General features: G+C 41.5%; 1 long non-coding RNA gene and 1 pseudogene across 1 annotated transcript in view; both read left to right on the top strand.

The window, feature by feature from the left end:
• LOC114009905 (uncharacterized) overlaps positions 1 to 9,869 on the top strand; it is an 11,186-nt gene extending 1,317 nt beyond the window's left edge. The window contains exons 2-3 of the long non-coding RNA XR_003551297.1: positions 1,144 to 1,325; positions 9,813 to 9,869. This is a non-coding gene — a long non-coding RNA (uncharacterized LOC114009905). The remainder of the gene's footprint in view (positions 1 to 1,143; positions 1,326 to 9,812) is intronic.
• Positions 9,870 to 24,225: 14,356 nt separating this feature from the next.
• On the top strand, positions 24,226 to 24,442 carry LOC114009918 (uncharacterized; annotated as a pseudogene).
• The last annotated feature ends 450 nt before the right edge of the window (positions 24,443 to 24,892 follow it).

The following is a 24,892-nucleotide window of genomic DNA, read 5'->3' on the forward strand; positions in this document are numbered from 1 at the left end:
AAGCCCGCCCCGAACCACCCCGAGGGACAAGAAAGGCTGCCACTCCCACGCCACCAACTTTAACCCTGGAGACTACCCCCAGCCCCTAAACCCCTGCCTCTCAGCGGGAGTCGGACTGTTCAGCTCTCCAAATGACCCCACCTCCAGGGGCCACAATCCTGAGGCTCTCTTTGTTTAACGCGAGGAGGCCCTGGACGCATCTCCTTCAGCGAGTGTTTCTCAAACCTTGAGGGAGGTGGCGGGAATAGAGGCTCTGGCCCTTGTTTACACCTTTGTTCTCCAGCCGCCTTCCAGCTACACACACACACACACACACACACACACACACACACAGCATCGTTACATTCAGACCCCCTGGGTTTTGATTTTTAGGGGTGGAGGTGGAGCGAAGTTCCTGAAGACGCAAAGCAATCCTAAATTCCCACATGGTGGGTCGTCGGAGTGTTTCCACTCGTCCTGACACATTTCTATAAATCCAAAGTTACCCTGCTCTGCAACAGCTATCAAACAGCATGCGGTCAAATACAAAGGGGATATTCACAATCATAGTAAGTGTTGACACTTCTGCAACTCAAAGCAAACAGTATTCATTCAACAACTCTGTGCTGAGTGCCCGCCTCGTACCAGGCACCCTCCAGGCAGGGCCGAAGGAACAGGGAGCACCAAACAGGCAGGTTACCTGCTCTCAGGGGGTGCCCTCATCAACCCGTAGTCCCTGCTAATGAGTGTAATTGCAGACTGAGATAAGGGCGCACAGCTGGGGAGGTGCTTCTGAAGGAACCCAAGGGTAAAGGAATCAGATCAGACTGGTGGGCCAGAGCCCACCTCTGGTAGAAGAGGGTAGTAATTGCTATCTGGAGAAGCAAAAGAGTTAAGTAACCCAGTGTGACAGGGAGTGCTCCAGGCAGACCACAGAGCCAACCCGCAGGGCAGCCTGGAACAGCAAAGTGGAGTTTTAGAGTTGCTGGGTCAAGACCTAACATGTACCTTTGAGGTTCATTCATAAACCCTGTATGGATTCAAGGGAGTGGTAGCATTTGCTTAAGTCCTTGCCTTTGTCACCCAATCCCTCTGGTTGATTTTATCAAATGAAGCAATTATATCCAAAACATACCCTTATTCCTCCTATCGATTGTCACTCAGATCGTGAAGACGAGCAAAGAACCAAAGACGACCCTTGCTGAAGATCTGACTCAGAAGACCTGAGCAAAAGATCTGTCGTTAGTGATGCAAGAAGATCCAGGAAATCTGTGTAAGGTCTCTGCCCAACCCAGGGCAGACTGCTCCTGTTGCATCTGTGAGGCCGTTCGTTGCAGCTGCTGTTGGTATGTCTGTTTACCCATGTCGCCCTGTACGGCTTTATAAATAAGCAGAATTCTCTACTTTCTCTACTTAAATATAGCCATCCTTCAGAAGAGTGATAACAAATTATTTCATTTGGAGGACTCATTCAAGACCCACTTTGGGTCCTCATGGGCATACCAACACATAAATTCTTGGGGCCAGGTTTGAAGGGGGACCTTCAGAATTCTGTCACACGCAGCATCATTTTGTGGTTTGTTGGTTTGTTTTTCATAATATGCTATAGGGCACATGCAACTGGCCAGAGAGGAGAAGAAGAAAAGTTAAGAAAGTACTTTTCTCCAGGGAGATGGCCACACAGCAACCCCTTCTCTTGAGAAAATTTCTCCTCTTGAGAAAATCTGGGCACGTACATGCCCGATGTGTTTTCAAGGCATCAAGTTTGGGACTCAAACCACACAGTTGGCCATGTGGGAACCAGCTGCCTTAACCTCCACACCCCTGGTTGCCCCAGCCGTCATCCTTTTTTGTAACTAGTATTGTTAACAGGCTACTTGCTGTCCTGAAATCCAATTCATAGATAACATTGCTAGCCCAGAAAGGAATGCCCTGATGACAGTACGGAAAAGAAATGTTCTCTAGGTGAGGAATGCCCGGCAGTGCACTGCGGTCTGCTTGGTCTGGACGGAGAGATGGCCAGAGGTCTATACTCGAGCCCGGGTCCTGCTCATGGTTTTGCTGAATGGTCAGCAACCTGGAAGGAAGGCAGGTGAGAGATGGGTGACAAGGAGGCCTGGGGAAGAGGTCCATGGATGCCCCTTGGAGAATGGGAATGAAGTATGAGGTTATGTGTGCCCTGAGTTTGCCATAGGGCATCCACTTGGAAAGGGTTCTTGGTATGCAGGTGGATGACACATTGGGTGGAGTTGGCCTCTTCTCCACCTACTGCAGTGCTTGCTCAAAGCAGCTGTGGAGTCGGGAATCAAGGCTGTGTATGGGCTCAACATCGTGGGCTTCCCCACCCAAAGTCTGGCATCTCACATCGCCTTGTTGCCTGGGTTTTGATAGGGCCCTGTTTCCAGGGGAGACCAGCTAGCCATGCGGTAGCAGATTGATTATATTAGACCCTTTCCATTACTGAGCATAGTGGGGACAGAGAGGACTGTGGAGATGGGGAGGACTGTGTTCTGGGTTTTTTGTGCTACCTCTTAGCTCTTCCATATCCTGTGGTAAAAGTTTATTGAAATCAATAATTTTTAAAAAATGTCAGTGGACTCAGAGTCAACCGTGGTGGCATGCTGCTAAGAGCTCAAAGCTGGCCTGAGCAACATAGGGAGACCCTCTCTTTAGAAAAAGAACCAGAGCCAGGTATGGTGGCGCCCACCTGTAGTCCCATCTGAAAGGCCGAGGCAGGAAGATCACAACATTATAAGACCCTGTCTTTTTAAATTATTATTACTTGTAAGAGAGTGTGTGCATTTACCAGAGAGAGGGAGAGACAGAGAGAGAGGGAACGTGAGAAAGTACCTCTCCAAGGGGGAATGGCCACAGCACAACCCCTTTTCCTCCATTCTCTGCTTGGGATTTGGGGCTTCACGTTTTTGAAGCCACCAGGTCCAGACCTCAAGTCACACAGTGTTTTTGAAGTCACCAGGTCCAGGACCTAAACCACACAGTTGGCCATGTGAGACCCAGCTGCCTCAACCACCATGCCATCTGCTGGCACAGAAATATGGTAAGTTTTTCAAATTGAAATTATAAAATTATTTGGTTTGGGTGTTGAATTGTTGAAATTTATGTTCTTCAGCCCAGAGAATGCTTTCCAAGCCACTTTATTTCTTCTATGAGCAAGAGAAACAGAGAAACAGCAAGCGCAACAGGATTCCAGTGCCACAATCCACCCCCAGTCTCAGCCAGCTCTAGATCATGGGCACTACAATGTCTGGCATGCTTAGGGAGGCCTCCAGATGCAAACTGCGAACCTCCCCGTGTGGATCTAGCCTTGTAGAGCCTCGTGTTATGCCACTATGCCACTGCCTTGCCCATCCTTGGCTCCTGATCTTTACTGTCCTTGACCTTCTAACACACGTGTAATCAGTACCATTCAGTTAAGTACTTTATTTTTTATTTGCTGTAATTTATCTAGTCTCTTTAGCTGTTTTGTGTTAGTCTTCTATCATTTATTCTATTTTATCTTATGTATGTGTTGTTTCCCTCACTATATTATAAATTTCTAATGGGCACTAGCCATTCCTTATACTTCTTTAGAAGTCTGTATAGTTCTATCTTCTAAGGATAAGTTTATTAAATAATGGCAGGCTGTCTGTCTTTCTTTTCAAGATTTTTGCCATCAGGCACGTACACTCACTAAAGAGAGAGAGACAGAGACAAAGAGAAGGAAAATGAGAAATCGCCCCCCAGGGGTATGGCCATGCCACAGTCCCTTTTCTTCCATTCTTCTCCTGGGCACCCATGTCTATCACTCAGCATGATTTTCAAGCCACTGGGTTCAAGACTTGAACAGTAGGTGGCCATGTGGGAGTCCAACATCTTAACCACAGCACCACCTGCTGGCTCCCAAGCTGTCTGCATGCAAGTGGAGGTAGTGTTAGCTGGCAATTTCACTTACTGTATACCAAGATTTTTTTCTTTATAAACCTACTCAAAATCCTATCTACGGGCAAGCAAGTGGTGTGGTGGTTAGGGTGCTGGGCTCCCACAGGGCCAACTACAGTTAGAGTCCTGGACCTGGTAGTGTGCTTTCTCACATTGCTTCTCTTTCTCTCTCTCTCTGGTGAGCATTTGTGCCCTGTAGCAAATAAAAAATAGTAATGGTAAACAATATTAAATAAATAATTCTTTTTGTAAAAAAAATCCTACCTACTACCAAAAGTGTAACAAATCAACACTGTAGGGCTGGCAGGTGGCATGGTGGTTAATGCATTGGACTCCCACTTGGTCAGCCGTGGTTCGAGTCCCAGACCTGGCAGCTTGCTTTCTCTCTCAACCTCTCTCTGGTCAAATTGAAGAATAATAAATAAAATTAAGTGAATAACTCTTTTTTAAAAATAGAAGGATATAACTTAAAAAAAAAAAAGCAACACCATGAAAATTTTTCAGAAGTATAACAAGTAGGGCCGGCAGGTGGTATAGTGGTTAAGGCTCTGGACTCCCACATAATCAGCCATGGTTTGAGTACTAGATCTGGTGGCTTGAAATCGCTCTGGGTGCACATTCATGCATGCCCCAAATCCCAAGAGTAGACTGGAGGAGAAGGGATTTCCGCGTGGCTGCCCCACAGAGGATGATTTCTCACTTTCCCTGTCTCTCTCTGGCACATGCACATGCCCTATCGCAAAAAAAAAAAAAAAAAGAAAAAAGAAAAAGAAAAAGTGGAACTAAGCAAGTTATTATAGTGATTTAGAAATGAAAAGTGTAAATGTTTTTCTGTGAGGCATTGCTAAAATAAGTAAGGTTTGCTCTGGTTTAAAATTTCCAATCTTGGGAGCCAGCAGATGACCAGCAGGTAGTGGTTAAGGTACTGGACTCCTGCATGGTCTACTGCAGTTCAAGTCCCAAACCTGGCAGCTTGAAATTCATGCTGGGTGCATGTGCATGTGTGCCCAAAATCCCTGGAGCCTAATGAAAGAGAAGGGATTATGATATAGCCATCTCCCCTGAGAGGGTGATTTCTCATTTTCTCTCTCTCACCCTATAGCAAAATTCTCTCCAAAATAAATAAATAAATAAAACTTTCAATTTTTTTTTTTTGGAGAGATTTTCACTGTAGGGCGCGTGTGCTCACCAGACAGACAGAGAGAGACATAGAGACAGAAAGCGAGAAATCACCCCCCAGGGGAGATGGTCACGCCGCAATCCCTTCTCCTCCATTCTCCTCTCGGGATCTTGGGCACGCACGCACACGCGCCCGGCGTGAGTTTTAAGCCACCGGGTCCAGGACGTGAACCGCGGTCGACTACGTGGGAGTCCAGCGACATAGCCATTACGCTAACTGCTGGTTCCCAACTTTCAATTTTTTAAAACTTTCTTTTATTTCTTTTTTTTTTCAGTTTTTTAATATAGAGTACATGCACTCACAGACAGAGAGAGCTAGAGAGATAGTGAGAAATCATCCCCCCCACCCACCCAGAAGGATGGCCATGACACAATATATTTTCCTCCGTTCTCCTCTTGGAATTTTGGGCAAACACACACATGTGCCTCACATGATTTTCAAGCAATTGGGTAGAGGACTTGAACCGTGGAGTTGTCTATGTGAGATCTAGCTCCTTAACCTCCATGCCACCTGCAGCCCCTTTACTGTGGTATAAAAATTCTATTCTAGTTCTTTTAAATTTCTTTAGACAGCTGTCCTGGAAACAATAAATTGAAGAAAACACTAGAGGATGCACAAATAAGATACACATTAGAAGGTTTAGCAGGTGTCGTAGTGGTTAAAACACTGGACTCCCACATGGCCGACCCTGGTTCAAGTCCCGGACTCAGTAGCTTGAACCTCACATTGTGTGTGTGTGTGTGCCCAAAACACTAAGACAAGGGTGCAGAAGGGATTATTGCAGGGCCATCCCCCTTTAGGAGTAATTTCTCACTTTCCCTCTCATTGTCTCTCTCCCTCTCTTTGTCTCTCTCCTGAGCTCATGTACCCTATGACAAAACCTAAAGTAAAATAAAATACACAAAGATGGGAACAAAACAAAAAAGAGAAAGGCTGCCAAGACATGCCTAGAGAGTAGAGTCAAGCATCAAGCTCCATTTAAAGGGCAGAACCCAGGCACAGAAGGAGAATACCACACATTCCCCCTCACCTGTGGAAATGGGAAAACACCTCGTGGAAGTAGAGAACTGAAGAATGACTACTACTGGAAGCTGGGAAGGATGGGGGTAGGAGGAGATGGAGGAATGTCCACTAATGGAAACAGAACTACAGATAAGAGAAACACTGTTTAGTATTACAAAATATAGTAGGGAGAATTGGTAACATACTGTTTATCTCAGAGCGGCTAAAGAGAAGTTGTTTCATATTCCCAGCACAGCATAATGACGAATGTTCGAGATGATGGAATACTAATTGTCCTGATCATTGCATATTGTATTCCTGTACTGAAAATCACTGTATCCCTACCAATATTTACAATAACTATGTGTTAATGAAAAGTTTTGAGGGCCAGCCTCATGGTCTGGTGGTTAAAGGAACTGGATCCCACTTACCTGACCACAGTTCAAGTCCCAAACCTGGCAGCTTAAGAAACATGCCAGGCATGTATGCATGCATGCCGAAAATCCTGATAGCATGGAGAAATGAAGAAGGGATTGTGGCATGACCATGCCCCGTTAGGGAGTGCTTTCTCTCCCCCCTCCCCTCTCTCTCTCTGTTTCTCTGTCTCTCTGTTTCCATCTCTGGTCAGCCCAGGTGCCCTGTGGGGAAAAATAATTAATTTTCTTTTTAATTTTTAAAAAGGGCAAAACTCCTAATGGGATACTTCAACATGCAATAGTGGCCCTTCAACTTCATTGGGACCTTGTGAAATCTGAGGGACCATTTCAACCTTCCTTCAGAAAAATGACCAAGCAAATTCACAAAATTTAACTTCCCCTTTCTCTTCTCCTTTATAAGCACACTTCTCAAAGGAGGTACCTCCAGTTCCTCACCTCCTCCACCCTCCAGCTGGTGCCTCTCACCCCTGTCCCCTGAAATCCCAGACTCCGACCAGCTCCAGGATGGTCCATCCTGACAACACATAGTCTTTGGCCCACCAGATCTCTCTTGATCTCCAGACCCACCAGATGCCTCCCCCTCTCTTGGGTATTTTAAAATCACCTCATACCCAGCATGTCCACAGAGGAATTTCTTCCCCTAAACTCGCTCCTCCTTCTGCATTCCCCTTGCCCGTAAATGACACCTCCATGGACCTCTAAGAACAAAAGCCAAGGTTCGCCCTTGCTTCTTCCCCTTTCCTCTCACTGCTCACATCCTGCCAGTTACCACGTCTGCTCAGTTCTGTTTTCTTCTTATCTCTTAAATCTGTCCCTAGTTCTGATCGTCTGGGGCCCTGGCTTATCTTAACGTTTACCTGCTTTATTGGAACACCTTCTTAGCTATTTTCACTGGATCCCTTCTTTACCCTGTGGGTGAGACGATCTTTCTAAACGCAAGCCCTGATCGGGTCGCAACCCCTTCAAGGGCTTAGGTACGTGTGCTGTTCAAGGTCCTCCATGCTTCCTACCTGCATCATCCCTCTTGTAGAAAAGCCACATTACTCAATGGGGGCGGGGGTCAGGGGAGGCCCCCTTCACATCCTAATCTGTGTGAATGGAGACTGCTGGAGTCGCGCAGGGCACGACCTCTGAGACTAATAAGGACAAGTGGAAAAATTCATTTTTGTTTCGCTATAGGACATGTATACTCATCAGAGAGACAGAGAGAGGGAGAGGGAATGTGAGAAATCACCCTCCGGGGAAATGGCCACACCATAGTCCTTTCCCTCCATTCTCCTCTTGGGATTTTAGGCACACACACACATTCTAGCCACAGGGACTGGGATTCGAACTGTGCAGCTGGCCATGTAGGATCCACCATGCCACCAGCTGGTTGATCAAAGCATTTTAATATAAGTTTGATTAAACGATTCTGTAAGGTAGTGAGGACATGCATCCTTAGCTTTGTTTGACAGGTGATAAACTAAGCTTTAGCCAAGTTAAATGATTCACTCAACATTATGGTCATTCCAAAATATTTACTCTGCCTCTCCCATGTGCCAGATATTATACAATGAATTAGAGACACAAAAGGCGAATAATTGCAGTCCTGGTTCTAAAAGAGAGAGGAAGGTAAACAGGCAATTATAGGATAAAGACATAAATACCACAATGGGTTTAAGTAGAGGGTGCGGAAGGTAAACCTTGATGAACTTCTAATCTAAACTTCGGAGGTGGAGTAAAGGAAAACTCACGGGGCAGGTGATATCTGAACAGAATCTGAAGGACAAATAGGATGAAAGAGATAAAGATGCACAGGGGTGGATCTTTATTGTTGTTAGCTTTTCCTTTATATTTTTCTAGGCTGTGTTGTTTAGGGACATCTAGTTATCCCTTCTCAGCAGATTTTCAGAATGAATTGTTCCTTTTGGTCTCTGAATTAATGTTGCTATATCAGCTTTTTTCAAAAACAGTGTTTGGCATGCCTTTTTTGTTTTCTTTTTTCTTCATATATTTTGCATCATTTTTGTCTTGTTGTTCTAGAAATGTCATTGAAAATCATGAAGCAATGAATCAGGTTGCAAGCCCATTCAGTATTTTTTATTCTAATAAATGAATTTTTAAAAGGAGGGGGCAGCAGGTGGCATGGTGGTGGTCAAGGTGCTGGACTCCCACATGGCTGACCATGTTCGAGTCCCAGACCAGGTGACTTGAAAATCATCACACTGGCACATGCGCATGTGTGCCCGGAATCCCAGGAGGAGAATGGAGAAGAGATCATGTCATGGCCATCCCGTGTGAGGTGATTCCTCACTTTCCTTCTCACTGTCTCTGTCCCTCTCTGGCAAGTGCATGCATCCTATAGCAAAAACAAAAACAAACAAGAGAAAAGAAAAAGAAAGAAAAAGAAAAAGAAAGAAAGAAAGAAAGAAAGAAAGAAAGAAAGAAAGAAAGAAAGAAAGAAAGAAAGAAAGAAAGAAAGAAAGAAAGAAAAAAAAAGAAAAAGAGAGAGAGAGAGAAAGCAAGCTACCAGGTCCAGGACTCAAAACGCAGTTGGCCATATGGGAGTCTAGCACCTTAACCACCACTCCAACTGCTGACCCAATAACCATGCTTCTTGAAAGAGATGACTCTTGTTTTCTTTGTTTAACTCTACTTCATCACCTCCTCAGCCCATTCCAACTAGTGCCCCTGAGCCCAATCCCCTGAAACCACAGGGACCCTGAGTAGCTCCATCCTGGAAGGTCCATCCTGACACCAACACAAATCTAGTGGCTGCACTGCCGAAGTGAGCACAGAATCTGTGTCTTTTTCCTAAACTACAATAGTATGAACAGCCAGAACGCTTCAAAAGATAGGGCCGGCCTCTGTGGCACCACTGGTAGCAGTCAGCACTGTGGAGCTAGAAGCCACATCCAGCTGCCGTTTGAGTGCCCAGCCTACTTGGCCTGCAAACACGCCAGGTGTGTGAACCCCTGTACCAGCAGCCTAGTGGGCTGCAGGACTGGAGGAAGAGGATTGATCTCAGCATGACCAAGCCCTGGGGAGGGGGTTCTCGGTCTCTCTCCCTTCCTCTCACTCCCTCTCTCATGCACCTACATGTGCTCTATTACAAATACAAAAAATAAAATTTCAAAGTAGGACAGGTGGGAATAAGGAATATAGTAATCATGGAGTGATATCAGTTCACTAACTGGCCATACATCTGGTGTTCTATATTCATTTAAGTCTAAATTATATATAAATCTTAGCACATAGATTAAGATATATATCTCATTATTTCTTTCTTTCAGACCAAGTTGCTGGGACCATGATGGTGTAATGGTTACAAAGCTGGACTCCCGTGTAGTCAACCACAGTTTGAGTCCCGGACCCAGCAGCTTCAAACTCATGCTGGGTGCATGTGCATGCATGCTCAAAATCCTGAGAGGAGAATGGAGCAGAAGAGATTGCAGTGTGGCCATCCCCCTGGGAGGTGATTTCTTATTTCTGTCTCTGTTTCTCTCTGTCTCTATGGCAAGCACACATGTTCTATAGCAAAAATCTCTCTTTAAAAAAACAAAACAAGTTGTTGATGGCCTGCTCTGTAGCTTAGTGATTAAGGGAGCCAGAACCCATGTGGCTGACTGCATTTTATATCCTGGCCCCGGTGGCTTCAGAAACACACCATGCATGTGTGTGTGTGTTTGCATAAAATCCAGACAAGACAGAGAGATGAAAGAGAAGGGATTGCAGAGTGACCATGGGGGTGCTTTCTCCTTCTCCTTCTCTTTTTGTCTCTGTCTCTCTCTGGTGTACACATGGCCTTTGGCAATTAAAACCAAAAATTACCAAGCTAGTTGTTGAAAATGGTGTATCAAGGGCCCGGGAACACACAGGATAAGCAGCTCTTCTTCCTCATACATCAGTTTTACTTAATTATTCAAGGAGTTGAGTTATTTAACTTGGAAAGTAATTTGAAGCAGTATTTTCATACTTATATAAACAAATGGAAGGGTCTGCAGCAGGTGGTATGGTGGTTAAGGGCACTGGACTCCCACATGGCTGACCACAGTTTGAGTCCCAGACCTGATGGCTTGCTTTCTCACTTTCCCTCTCTTTCTCTCTCTCACTCACTCAGTCCCTCTCTAGTCAAATTAGAATGAATGAATAAATAAATAAAGTTAAATAAAATAATTATTTTTAAAAAAAATGGATATATTATGGCATGGGCTGTGACATTTACATACATCTTCTAAATAAACCTGCAACTTCAAACACCTTGTGTTTGCTGCTAACTGTTCCACACTGTCTCCCTCCACACCTTCCCTCCAACCAAATCTTCACCTGCTGGAGTTCAAGAGTAAGTCTTTGTTTGTTTGTTTGTTTTGTTTTGTTTTTAGAGAGAGATTTTTGCTATAGGATGCATGCACTTGCCAGACAGACAAAGAGAGAGATAGAAAGGAAGAAATCCTTCCCATAGAGGATGGCCACACCGCAATCCCTTCTCCTCCCGGGATCTTGGGCACGCACATATATGCACCCAGCATGAGTTTTAAGCTACCAGGTCCAGGACTGGAGCCACCGTCAACTACGTAGGAATCCAGCAACATAATCATTACACATCTGCTGGTCCCAAGTCTTTACCCACTTAGACCTTTGAGGAGGAAAGTTTATTAAGTACTGCTTTTTAGGTTTGGTAAGCTTCCATGCTGCTGCAAGAAGCAAAGAGACCTGATCCAACAAGCTCTGCGGCTGGTACTCTTACATCAGGGGGCCGCATTCGTAGTCGCATTGATCTGTTGGTCTGTTCTTCATTTACAGCCTGCTATGGGATCGATAAACAATTTTTTAAATATTGGCTGCTAATCTCCAGAAATATCAGCTATTTTTTCATGCAGTGGGATCAGTACTAACTTTCCATTCCACAAGGAAAGAATTCTAAATCAAAATCCCCTTGTTGTTTGGCCAGCGGCTCACAATCCTGGTGTGTAAAGGTCAAGACATTATACCTAAGAGAAGGGGAGGGGAGAACTAACATTTACTGGGTCTCTACTATGTGCCAGGCACAGTGCCAGGTGTTGTAAGTTCCCTCACCATTCTCCTGGAACGCACCAGACACATTAATCCTGCCGACCTTTGTACAATGTCTGTCCCTGATGTAAGATCTTATTGTTGGACAGACTACTTTGAATAGTGATGACGTGTTTGTCTCTCACTGTACCATAAACTGCTTGGGACTAAGTCCCATTTCAGATTCATCTTTTTATTTTTAGTACAAACAGTGCATGGTCACGTACTATACCTCAGTTAAATTTTATTAACTGAACTAAAATAATCTCTTCTCATATATAGGCTATTTCTAAGGAACGAGTGCCGAGCCAGTCCTGTAGCACAGTGGTTAAGGGAGCCAGAGCCCACATGGCTAACCATAATTCAAATCCCAGCTCTGGAGGATTGAAAAACATGTAGAGCATGTATGCATATGTGCCCAAAATACCGATGGGATGGAAACATGCAGGGAAAGGATTATGGCATGTCCGTACACCATTGGGGACTTTTTCTCTCAGTCTCTCTCTCTCTGAAAAGTACACATGCCCTCTGGTGATAATAAAAAAGAAAGAAGAAAGAAAGAAAGAAAGAAAGAAAGAAAGAAAGCCTTCTTCATACTTCAAAAATCATCTTCTTTCTCTAAATCACCTTATGCAAGGTCAGCAGATGGCATGGTGGTTAAGGAGCAAGACTCCCACATGGCCCACCATGGTTCAAGTACCAGACCTGGTGACTTGAAAATCTTGCTGGGGGGAACCAGAAGTTAGCGTAATGGCTATGTTGCTGGACTCCCCCGTAGTCGACCACAGTTCACGTCCCGGACCCGGTGGCTTAAAACTCATGACAGGCACATGTGCGTGCGTGCCCGAGATTCCGAGAGGAGAATGGAGGAGAAGGGATTGCAGCGTGACCATCCCCCCTGGGGGGTGATTTCTCGCTTTCTGTCTCTATGTCTCTCTCTGTCTGTCTGGCGAACGCGTGTACCCTATAGCGAAAATCTCTCCAAAAAAAAAAAAATCATGCTGGGCATGTGTTCGTACGTGTGCAAAATCCCCCAAGGAGAATGGAAGAGAAGAAATTGCACCATGGCCATCCCCCTGGGGGGATGGGCAATTCTCACTTTCTGTCTCACTGTCTCTCTGTCTCTCAGGCAATTGTGCATACCCTCTATGAAAACAAAATTACCTTGTACAGTTTCATCATCACTCACTAAAGAAATATAGAGAATAGTACTTATGTCAATTTTTTTCTATGTTTTCAGGTTCCAGAATATTTTCAATTCTCCCCCGGTGCAAAAATAAATAGATTATAGGCTCAATGTAGAACATAAACCACACACACCTTTTTTTTATCTTTGTAAAACATTCTTTATAAGACTTTAATAACTAATACATGACTTATATCTGTAAAGTGAATTAATAAGTATAAATGTCCCCCAATCTGGAAGTACAAGTCTGTAGCCTCAGAGATATTTTGTCCCCTCCCCCGAGTCAATGTAATCAAAATGGAAATTTTTTTTTTCTCATCACTGCACTTTAGAGTGTATAAAAAGTATGCATTGGGGACCAGGAGTTGGAGTAATGGCTATGTCGCTGGACTCCCATGTAGTCGACCACAGTTTGAGTCCCAGACCAGGTGGCTTAAACTCATACCAGGCGAATGTGCATGCGTGCCCAAGATCCTAAGAGAATGGAGGAGAAGGGATTGCGGCGTGGCCATACCCCCTGGGGGGGGTGATTTCTCGCTTTCTGTCTCTCTGTCTCTCTGGTGAACACACACCCTATTGAAAAAAATCTCTCAAATTTTTTTTAATTTTAAAAAAGTATGCACTGTCTACACACACGTGAACACACAGACACATACACATAAGCATAAAGGAGGAAAAATAATTAGAAAGTAGGAGATTAACCAACACTCTGATTTAGAGCCAGCTCAAATTTATGAATTCAAAAGTTTTGAACCTGGGACCAGCAGATGACATAATGGTAACATCACTGGACTTCCACATAGTTGACCACAGTGCAAGTACTGGACCTGGTGGCTTAAAACTCATGCCTAGCACTGTGCATGCAAGCTCAAAAATCCCAAGAAGAGAATGGATAAGGGATTGCAGTATAGTCATCCCCCTTGGAAGGGTGATTTCTCACTTTCTGTCTCTCTGTTGCTTGTCTCTCCAATGAGCATGCATGCTCTATAGTAAAGATCTTAAACTCTTTTTAAATAAAGTTTTGAACCTAATCTAACTCCTCAAATTCAAATTCACTTGACATTTGATATACTATGACTTCCTGTTTTTGTAGAACATTTTCAAAAGTGATTCAATACATTTTTTAGACAATGTCTAACTCCTACAATGCAAGATTTGGAATATTTAGCAATAAAAGAATAAGGAGTATTTGTAATACATTTCTTAAGATGTACACATTTTCAAAAACTCAGGGGGAAAACTTCTTGGCCAAGTCCGTCTGTGGTTTCATTGAACAATTGAAAATTAGTTAATGACTTTCAGAGGCACAAAGCTACAGCTGGGTTTTTCCATCCAGTCTGCAACACACATAGCTGTCAGCCAGTGAAGATAGAACCCATAGGAAAGTACCCTCAATTTTTGCAGAAACAGGAAAGAATTAAGATTTACTGTCTAGCACTTTTCATGACTGGAGGCTGCATTAGCAAGGAAATCAAGAATGAATGGAAGAATCCCAAAATGTACATACATGTTTTACATTTATTATTTTTTGCTATGTAATTGCCCATGCATGGCCCATGGTGGAAAATATGCTGGCAAATAGCAAATCTGCCAAAGAGCTCACTGGAGGTCTTTAGGAGCATCGCTGAAGTTCTATAATAGCTCTGTTGTCACGCAAAAACTTTTTATTAAAGTAATCAAGCACTTAGAATATTTCACGTAAGGTTGCAGACCCCTAATTTCTCAAGCCCCAACAGCCTAAGGTTATATTAAGTCTTCTTTTTTTCAAGTTTTTTGCCATAGGACATGTATGCTCCCTGGAGAGAAACAGAGAGAGACATCGAGATAATGAGAGTGAAAGTGAGAAATTGCTCCCCAGGGATCCAGCCACCTTAATCACCATGCCACAGACCAGCTTGAGAGATATACCATCTTAATGGATGAGAAAAGTCAATATTTTAAACATTTCAGTGTTACCAAATTAATCTATTAATTAATTCAATGTAATTCCAATAAAAATACCTACCATATATTTTTAAGAACAGGACAAGCTGATACCAAAAATTATGTAGACACTAAGAATAACCAATACAATTATGAAGAAGAACAAAGTGGGGAGATATACCTTACCTGGTGTCAATATTTGTTAGACAGCTGGCCCCATGGCCTAGTGGTTAAGGGAACCAGCTTCTACATAGCCAATCACAGTTTGAATCCTGGCCCCAACAACTAGAAAAACACTCTGGGCATGTGTGCACAAATGTGCAAAATCTCCACAGGATGGAGAAGGGATTGCAGCATGACCACATCCCACTGGGGAATTCTTTTCTTACTCTTTCACTGTTTTTCCTCTCCCTGATGAGTGCACACACTTGCTGGTAAAAACAAAAGAAAAAAAAAAGATGTATTATAAAATAATAGAAAAAGGACCTCAAGAACAGACCCATTAGGAATATCATATTTGTTGGAGGTAATGTTGCAGATCAGTGGGGGTAAAGACTGACTATTCAATAAATGATGCTAAAATAATCAATAACAATAATAAATTTTATCATATCATGTGATGCCATCTCATATTATATGGTATCAAGTGAGGTTATATCTTTACCTTACAACAGGCATTAAGATCAATTCCAAGTGGATTAAATATCTAAGTATAAAAATCAAAGCTTTACAACAAATTAGAGGGCAATATAGGAGAATATCTTTAAGACTGAAAGAAGAGGGGCCGGCAGGTAATGTAGTGATTAAGGCTCTGGACTCCCACGTGGCTGACCATGTTTCAAGTACTGGACTTGGTGGCTTGTTTTCTCACTTTCCCTCTCTTTCTTTCTCTCTGTTACTCTATGGTCAAATTGAAAAAATAATCATGATGATGAATAAAATTAAAGAAAATAATCCTAAAACAACTAAAAAGACTGAGTAAAGAGGGAAGATTTCTAAAATGAAACACAAAAAGCCTAAAACATTATTTAAGTTAAAATATTTATTTATATTAAATTTGAAAATTCCAGTTCTTAAAATATGAATAATGTTAAAAACAAGCTACACTGACTGGGCTAGCAAGTGGCATGAATGTTAAGGTGCTAGATCCCACATGGCTGGCTATGCAGTTCGAGTCCTTGACCTAGCAGCTTGAAAATTATGCCAGGTGTGTGCATGTCCAAAATCCTGAGAGAAAAATGGAGAAGCCCATCCCCCTGGGGGTGACTTCTCACTTTCCCTCTCTTTCTCTCTCTGGCTAGTGCATGCACCCTGTACCCTGTAGCAAAAACAAAACAAAACAAAACAAACAAACAAAAACAGACACCAATAAAAATATTTGCTAAGTGTATTACCAACAAAGGTTTAGGATCCAAAATAAAACATAAAAATAAGAAAACAATTAAAATCCAATAAAATGATGTTTTTAAAACTGTAGTTTACCCATTGGTGGGTCCTGAGATGAATTTTTCTAAGTCGTGAACTTAGCCTTTAATATTAAATAGATTCTAATAGAAAGTACCTGAGTGCATCCTACCTATTACAAATAAGTATTGGGTTGCTGGAAGAGTCATGATACATTTTTGCAACAGATGATGCTAGTTCAGTTTTGGAAGTACTAGAGTCATTCACATCTATATTATTGCGATGTCATTTGACAGCTGACAATTCAAGCTTCATTCTAAAAACAAAATAAGTGATTTGGTTGAGTTTTAGAAATTTTACAAGCTGAAGATGAAAGAGGCAAAACTGCGCGTTTTCATTATATTTTACTGTATTACTTCTGTAAAGGGAAGAACGCGTGCCAAGCGTGTGAAAAGTGGCAAGTTTACAGTGACAGTGCTCTATAAGATCAGTGCCGACGATGGTTCAGAAAATTCTGTGCTGGTGATTTCGATCTTGGCAATGCTCCTCACTCCAGGAGGCCCATCAAGGTTGAAGACAACAAAATAAAGGCATTGATATGGTCAAACCCATGTTATGTGACACAAGAGATTTCAGAAACATTGAACATCCATCATTCAAGCATTCATGACCACCTGGAAAAGCTGGGGTATGTAAGGAAGATTGATATTTGGGTTCCTCACGAACTCAAAGAAATTCATTTGACAGTGCTTATAAACATCTGCAATATGCTCGTTAAATGTGAGGATAGAGTTCCTTTTTCTAAGTGACTGATAACTGGTGATGAGAAGTGGATTGTTTATGATCATGTGGTGTGCAAATGGTCTTGGTCCCAATGTGATGATTCACCGCCAACATTGACAGATATCGACAGCAGACATTCATCAGAGGAAGGTTATGCTCTCAGTGTGGTGGGATTTTAAAGGTGTTGTGTATTTCAAACTCCTACAAAGGAACCAGTCAATTTGAATGTGTACTGTGGGCATCCAGAAATATCCAGAGCTCATTGATCTTAAAGGAGTTGTGTTCCATCGCAATGTGAGACCACACACAAGTTTGATCACCCATCAGAAATTACTGGAGCTTGGATGGGATGTGTTGCCACACCCACCATACTCTCCTGACCTTGTGCTGTAAGACTTCTACTTGTTTCAGTCTCTTCAAAACTACTTGAATGATTTAACGTTCAACTCAGATAAGGCTGTAAGCACCTTGTTCAATTTTTCAGGTCCTTCTAAAATATGAACAAGGAATTATGAAGCTTAGCAGAAGATGACAAACGGTTATTGAGCTAAACAGGCAACATATCATTGATTCATCTTTGTTTTTTATATAAATAAATGGCCTTTGGGAAAAAAAAGTCATGATTTCTTTAACAATTTAATATTACTTGGTAAATTTTTTTCTTTTGCCAAGAGACACATGCAATTGCTGAAGAACGAGAGAAAGCACATCTCAGTGGGGCATGATCCCTTTTTCTCTGTTTCTCCTTCCCATTGGGATTTGGGGCATGGATTCACAGGAACCTAGCATGTTTTTCTTTCTTTCTTTTTTATGAGAAAGAGATTATTACTATAGGGCAGGTGTGCTCACTGGAGAGACAGAGAGACAGAAAGTGAGAAATCAATCCCCCAGGGAGGATGGCCATGCAGCAATCCCTCCTCCTCCATTCTGCTCTCGCGATTTTGGACACACATGCACAAACACCAGTATGAGTTTTAAGCAGCCAGGTCAAGGACTTGAACCTCAGCCAGCCACTAAGCATCCAGCTCCTTAACCACTATGCCACCAGCTGGTCCCTCAGCATGATTTTCAAGCTGCTGGGGCCAGGATTCAAACTGTGGTCAGTCAAGTGGGATTCCAGCTCCCTATGCACAAGCTTAAATAGTACGCTCCTGAGCTTCATGGCTCCTGCGATCTGGCCATTTTGGGAGAAAGGAAGATGCCCCACTGATAACTGGGCCTCCAGCATACAAAACTCGCGTGTTTAGGAAGAAACCGACCATCCACCAGATGACTAGAAATCGCTGCAGCACCACAAGAAATATGGGGAAGCAGGAAAATACCTCTCCCACAAGGGAAAAGGATAGCTCCTCTTCATCCACACACAGTTCAATGGAAATCATGGAAATGTCTGATAAAGAATTCAGAACATTCATAATGGCAAAGCTAACAGAGATGGAAGAGAAGGGAGACAAGGAACTGCTGAAGAGGAAGGAGAAAGGAGTTGAAGAGTTCCAGGAGGTGAGGAAATTCATGCTAGATCTAAAAGAGGAATTTCACACTTTACAAAAGAATCAGATGGAACTGTTAGAGATGAAGGCTATAATACAAGAAGTCAAAATCTCCCTTGAAAGTATTAAAATCAGACTAGATCATACAGAAAATAGAATCTCAAATGTAGAAGAGAAAATTTCTGGCCTAGAAAAATCCACCATGAAGACTGAGAAAATGGCCCAAAATTTTGAGAATAATATGCGAGAAGTACTAGATAAAATTAAACATCCAAACATCTGGATAATAGGCATCCCAGAAGGTGAAGAGACTCATAAGGGCATTGATAATCTATTCCATGAAATCTTACAAGAAAATTTTCCAAACCTGGAGAGGCACTCAAAGATTCAGACCCAAGAAATACAGAGGACCCCAAATAGAATCAACCCAAGAAGATCTTCTCCAAGACACGTTATAGCCAGATTGACCAAAACCACAGACAAAGACAAGATACTAAGACTGGCAAGAGAAAAAAGGCAAGTTACCTACAAAGGGTATCCCATCAGACTAACGGCAGACCTCTCATCGGAAACAATGAGAGCGAGGAGAGAATGGGAAAATGTATTCAAAGTATTAAGGGAAAAGCAATTTCAACCGAGAATTCTGTACCCAGCAAGGTTATCGTTCATTTGGGAAGAAAAGACACGAACTTTCCCAGATAAACAAAACCTGAAAGAATTTACCAGCACCAGACCGGATCTCCAAGAAGTTCTTAAGGGAGTGCTATGTCAGTAAAATTAAATGCAGACACACAGAAATAAGAGTTCAGAAACTAAGAAAATGGGCAACTTAATTGTAGGGCCAAAAGCTGGAGTTGAGTATTACATCCCAGATTTCAATCTGGAACATCGAACCTCAACAGATACAGAAGAAAGATTAAGTACATGAGACTGAACTGATGAAACAGTATTCTACGACTTGACTAAAATATTGCTGCTTTTCTTCTAAGCTTTGTTGTCTGGTTTTAAGGACTTTTGTCCTGTCTTCAGCTATCAATAGATTCATGTTCCGACTATTTGAACAGAATACTAACCTGTTTCTAGGCTTTAAGTTTCAAAGAAATATCCTTACCAGTTCAAAACTGCTTTTCTTGAAACCATCGGCTGATCTTGCTATTGAAAGTAGTTAGATTACTTATGATATTGTGTGATCAAACATGCATGATTAAGCCATTATGCAGTTTACTCTAGAGGGGAAACCACATTTAGTATGTTGTGATGATGCTCAGGGCATGAATGTAAATTTTTTTTTAATTTCAGAAAAAAAATACTAAAACTGTTACCAAAATTTAAAGGAAAAACTGTGTATTTGATGACCACAGTAAGCTATATAGCCCCAGCTAGGTACTATTTTATAGTTTGTTCATTCTACTCACTGAGGTTTATGCCTAAAGTCAGGCCTGAAGTCAGACGTGCGTTCGTAACGATGTATGTACCAGCCGTGCTTGCTACCGAAGGTCTTTAAATTAATTAAGATCTCTAGTGAATCAGTAAAATGTGAAAAAAAAAAAAGGCATGGAAAACAACTGAACATACCAAACAGTGTGGGAGAATGGGGGAGTTGGCAGAGGGTGAGAGGTAGGGAATTGAGGGGGCAACAAAAAGCAAAGTGTAAAAGAAACAAGAAATGGAAAATTGTTTACTGATAACATATATGTTGATGTGCTTGATTGAGCCAACAGACAGTGTATTTTAGATGGAAAATTCATTTTGTATACTGTAATGATGTATAGCATATTATTGTTAAAAAAAGAAAAATTAATAAAAATAAATAAATAAAAACCAAGGTATACTGCAAAAAATAAAATAAAATAAAATAAAAATAAATAGTATGCTCCCTATGCACAAGCTTAAATAGTACACTAGGAGACTAGCACACTTTATTTAAAAAAAATTTTTTTAAAGCTACAACAGTAAAGATATTTGCAAAGCATATTATCAACTAAGGTTTTGTATCTAAAATAAAAATTTTAAAATCCAAATCCAATAAAATCGTGTTTTAAAAACTGTTGTTTCAGGACCAGCAGTTGGCGTAATGGCTATGTCACTGGACTCCATGGACCGCTATTTGAGTCCCGGACCTGGTGGCTTAAAACTCACGCCAGGCACGTGTGAGTGCATATCCAAGATCCTGAGAGGAGAAGGGATTGCGGTGTGGCCATCCCTTCTGGGGTGATTTCTCGCTTTTTGTCTCTCTGTCTCTCTCTGTCTCTCTGGCGAACGTATACACCTTATAGCAAAAACCTCTGAAAAATAAATAATAATACTAATACATGAAAATAAAATTAAATAATTATTTTTAAAAATTATATGTGTGTGTCTGTTGCATAATAGTATGGATATACTTAATGGCACTGAACTGTATGATATGTTTAAAAACAGTTTGAATAGGGGCTAGCCAGTGGTATGGTGGTAAATGTAGCTGGATCCCACATGGTGGATTTTGTGTTTCTGAATTCCAGACCCAGCAACTTGAAAATATCTCTGGATGTGTGTGTGTGTCCAAAATCTCAAAAGCAGAAATGGTGGAGAAGGGATTGCAGCATAACCACCACCACCCCCCTCCTGGGGGATACTTTCTCCACTTCTCTCACTTGTGTATATATACACACACATACAAATGCATGCACGCATACATATGCACACAAAATTCACAAAAGAAATTTCAGGGCCAACTGGTGATGTGGTGGTTGAGACTAAGATGGCTGGATCCCACATGAATGCCTGAATGGTTTGAATCCTGTATCTGGCTGCATGTGTATGCGTGTCCAAAATCCTGAGAAAATGGAGAAGAAGGGATGCAGTGTGGTAATGCTCCCAGGGGGTGCTTTCTGCTTTCTTCACTTTCCACCCTCTCTGTCTCCAGCAATCACACACACCCTATAGAAAAACTAAAAAAGAAAAGAAAAAAAAAAAGAAAACTTGGAATGGCCAATAAACTCACAGACGCTTATTTTCATAGATGTTATTCTCAATAGTCATCAGAGAAATGCAATTTAAAACCAAAAAGAGGTACTTTCATATCCACTATATGAGCAAATAATTTAAAAGTCTGATAATGCCAAATATTGGTGAAGCAAAAGGAACTGTCCAACCTTCATCTGGGGTTATAATTTGGCAGCATCTAGTAAAGTCACCCAACATTCCCACTTCCACGTGTGAACAAGGAGAAATACTGATGTGGTGCTGCTTATCACAGAGGGAAAGTGGATACAGCCTAACATTCACCAACAAGACAGTAAATAAACAATCAGACACTGTACAACAGTAAAGATGAATGAACTAGTCTGTTGCGTCCACAGGGATAAACTCCCAAAACATCACACTATGCCAACAAAGCTGTGAAAGAGTATTAACAGTTATATATTTTACATAGAGTCTGAAACAGTTAAAAGAATATTTCATAGTATTAACAATATAAATACATTCATTGGAATGGTAACTATCAAATTGAGAACACCAATTGCCTTTGACAAAGAAAGTAGAGAAAGTCATGGAAGGTACACAGAGAATTGAATTTTATCTCTAACGTTTTACTTCTTTTTTTTTTTTTTTTAAGTTTTTTGCCTTAGGGTATGTGCACTCTAGAGAGGGACAGAGAATGGGAAAGTGAGAAATCACCCTCTGGGGAATATGGCCATGCCACAGTCCATTCTCCGTTCTCCTCTTGGGATTTTGGACACGTATGCACGTACACCTTGTGTGATTTTCAAGTCTCCATGTCCAGGACTTGAACCATATTTGGCCATGTGGGAGTCCAGTGCTTTAACCACTACACCACCTGCTGGCCCCTAAAATTTAAGCTGGCTGTTAGGTACACCAATCATTATTTGTCATCCTCCAGTCTTCTTTTTCTTGAATACTTCAAATGTTTCATTAAGAAAAAGAGAAAAATCTGTCAATAAGACATCTTTGACAGCCTCAATCACTGAACTAGGCAGTTAGAGACATAATTCCAAGATAATAGGATGCCCAATGACAGGCACTCAATACACAACTCACTCATGGAATTAATAACTACAAGATCAGACACAGTCAATTCCTCAGTGTAGAAACGAGAATTAGAGGCATGAGTCAAGTAAAGGAACAAATATGTTTTTTCTGAGGCCACTGAGGGAGTGATTCAGGAAATGGGGCAGTCTGGGGAAGGGAGGTGATGAGTCTGTGGGGCCTCTGGGACATTCAAGTTGAGAAATATGCAGAAAGAGGTGGGTATCCAGGAGAGGATTCAGATTTGACATTTGTCAGCATATGGTTCATAATGAAAGCCATGGGAGCAAGTGAGATCATGAAGGGAATAGGAAACGAATGAAAGAGAAACCCTGGAGAAAAGGCTGGCAGAAAAGAGATTCAGGCCAATATTCTAGCTCCTTGAAAGATAAAACAAAGGTGAATTTTATCCTTAAGTGCTACCAACAGACACATAAAAAATATATTTTTAACTTTTTATTGTGGTAAATTTCAAACAAATACCAAAACAGAGAGACTAGTAAAATGAACTCCCACTTATCCATTACCTGGCTCCAACAATGACTAACTCATGGCCAATTTTATTTGTTCTTTATAGTCATCCATTACGCCACCCTTTATGATTCTGAAGCAATTCCAAACATCCTATCAGTTCATCTACAAACTTTTCAATATGGATCACTAAAAGGAATGACTCTCTTTTCTAAGCATTACCTTAATACCATTAACATACCTTAAAATACTGACAGTAATTCTTTAATATGACCAAATATTTGTAGTTAGCTTTTAAAATCATCTTGTATGGGTTATAAATGAATTTTACAATTTGTTTGATTAAGGTCCATCTATTGCTATTGGGTGATAAGTCTTTTCAAAACTGCAAGTTGTCCCTCCTACCTCCCCTCCTTTCTCCTCCTATTTTGAACTATAATTTAAAAATATAATTGAAATAGTTCAGACAGAGACCAACAGATGGCATAATGGTTACATTGCTAGACTCCCACGTAGTCCACCACGGTTCAAGTCCCAGACCCAGAAGCTCAAAACTCACACCAGATGCATGTGCATGTGTGCCCAAAATCCCAAGAAGAGAATGGAGGAGAACGGACTGTGGCTTGGCCATCCCCCTGGGGCATGATTTCTCACTTTCTCTCTCTCTATCTCTCCAGTGAGCACACACGCACTTTAACAGAAATCTCTCTTAAAAAAAAAAAAGAAAAGAAAAGAAAGAAAGAAATAGTTCAGGACAATAACAAGGTTACCCAAAGATTTCCTGGAGAGCCGTTATAATGGAAGATGCATGGATAAGGTGGGCAATTTCAATTTTTGAACTGAAATTAGAACTCAGTTTTGTTCAGACTGTAGTTGCACAGAGCATCATTTTGCCTTAAATCAAAAGTTTTAATGGTAGGCCAACAGGTGGCGTGGTGGTTAAGAGCTCTGGACTCCCACATGACTGACCACAGTTTGAATCCTGGATCTGGAGGCTTGCTTTCTCACTTTCTCTCTCTCTCTCTCTTTCTTTCTCTCACTCTGTCATTCTCTGGTCAAATTAAAGAAAATAAATAAATAAAGTTAAATAAAATATTTTTTTAAAAAAGAAAAAAAGTTTTAATTGTGTTGGATTGTCACGAAATAATCCAGAAGTGCTGTGGGGTAACTTTCATCACGGCAGTTATTTCTTCCAAAAAATTAAGGACCAATCATCAAGCATGTCTTTAAAGAATAAGAGACTGACTTTTGAACTGTCCCTTTTATACTGACAGATTTCCTGGAAATTGTTGTTTCCTAAATGAAGCGACCATGAGTTGATTTGACTACAGTGTAGACAGTTGTCCTCAATAAAAACCATTAACCTCCAGCTTTGCGCAGTGGCAGTATCGTAGCCAATGAGGTTTATCCGAGGCGCGATTATTGCTAAAAACCATTAACCTAGGGGCAAGTGGGTGGCATGGTGGTTGGGGCACTGGACTCCCACATGACTGACCACAGTTCAAGTCCCAGACCTTGTGGCTTACTTTTTCACTTTCCCAATCTCTCTCTCTCTCTCTCTCTCTCTCTGCTTCTCTTAAGGGGACATGCATGCCCTATGGCAAACTTAAAAGAAAAAGGTGATAATAGTAAATAAAAGAAAAGAAGTAAAAAATGTTTTAAGAATTATTTTATTAACTTTATTTATTTATTTATTTTAATTTGACCAGAGAGGGATGGAGAGAGACAGAGAGACGGAAAGTGAGAAAGGAAGCTGCCAGATCTGGGACTGGAACAGAGGTTGGACTTAACCACCATGCCACCTGCCAGTCCCAGTAAATAATTTTAAAAAAGAAAACATTAACCTAATGATAAACTCAGAATTATATTGAATTACTTACTAAAACTGTGTACAGAAATCTGTCCCTACATAGTAGTTCTTAATTTACTTTGGATACTCTTAGATTGTTAAAATAATTACAATTTACTTCTAGCATTTTATGTAGTGCATTTTCTTTTTAAGATTTTAAACATATGTTCATTTGAGCAAGCTTTC

This window comes from Tupaia chinensis, unplaced genomic scaffold (assembly GCF_000334495.1).
Source record: "Tupaia chinensis unplaced genomic scaffold, TupChi_1.0 Scaffold000661_1, whole genome shotgun sequence".
Classification (NCBI taxonomy): Eukaryota; Metazoa; Chordata; class Mammalia; order Scandentia; family Tupaiidae; genus Tupaia; species Tupaia belangeri.